Raw genomic sequence first — 1322 nt, 5'->3', positions numbered from 1 at the left:
CCTGTGGCGGATTCATTTTGATATTTGGCAAAACTAATACAATTATGTAAAGTTTAAAAATAAAATAAAATTTTAAAAAAAGAAAACATTATTATATAAAAAAGAGGAAGAATGCTTTTATTTCAAAGTAGATAAACTTGAGCTGTCCTAAAAGAATTCTCTGACCAAAAAGCCCAAGCCAAAATAACGCTAGCAAACAACCACTAAGAGCATGGATGTTTCCATTAGTTCGGCTGTGCTGTGCTTGTCGTTCAGTCATGTACGATTCTTTGTGACCCCATAAACTATAGCCCACCAGGCTCCTCTGTCCATGAAGGTTCTCCAAGCAAGAATACTGGAGTGGATTGCCATGCCCTCCTCCACAGGATCTTCCCAACCCAGGGATTGAACCCAGGTCTCCCACATTGCACGCAGATTCTTTACCATCTGAGCCACCAGGGAAGCCCAAGATTACTGGAGTGGGTAGTCTATCCCTTCTCCAGCAGATCTTCCTGAAGCAGGAATTAAAGCGGGGTCTCCTTCCATGCAGGTAGATTCTTTACCAGCTGAGCTACCCAGGAAAAACCTTCCATTAGTTAAGGACAACATTTTATTCTAGTGGCCACCTTATCAATAAAATGTAAATAATGCTTTGGAAGGAATCCATTTATCTGGTGCAACAATGTAGTTGAAATAAACAAAAGCATCCACCTGTTATCTCTCTTCCCACCTACCCAGCCATTGCTGAGACTGAGAATGGATAAAGGTCCTGGACCTCAAAAGGAAAGAGAAACTGGGTATTGAGTATCACTGAGTACTTCCTAACCAGAAAGGTAAACAGGCATGTCAGAGATTAAACCTACCATTTTACAATGACATTAACTAAAATTAAGCAGGAAGTTCAATCTCAGAGCAGAAGAATTTAAAAAGAAAATCCTTAACATTGTGACTGTTCAAATTAGAACATCAAGGAAGACTCTTTCATGATACTCTTATTAAAAATATGACCTTGACTGTAACCATCTTCTTTTATAGTTTCTTCTGCTTTATTGGCACAATATTAATAAGATTCATATTAGTCCCAGGCTCTATTCTTAGAAATATTTCTAAAATAAGAGTTATTCATTTCATCATTGAGCTGACCTTGTTCACCCCAGTAAAACTCAGATAAGCAAATCTAAAAAGGTGATAATTTTCACAGTCAATAACAAAAGTAGCTGACACTTTCCCAGAGCTGGACCTATTGCTGAATGAATGAACAACAATATCTACGTATGGATTGTTCCTACCTGGTATTAGAATGCTGTATACCTGAGGCAAGATGAGAAAACCTGAAAGCCATA

The sequence above is a fragment of the Bison bison genome, unplaced genomic scaffold (genome assembly GCF_000754665.1).
Source record: "Bison bison bison isolate TAMUID 2011002044 unplaced genomic scaffold, Bison_UMD1.0 scf7180017859281, whole genome shotgun sequence".
Lineage (NCBI taxonomy): Eukaryota > Metazoa > Chordata > Mammalia > Artiodactyla > Bovidae > Bison > Bison bison.
Note: the sequence above shows the minus strand (reverse complement) of the source record.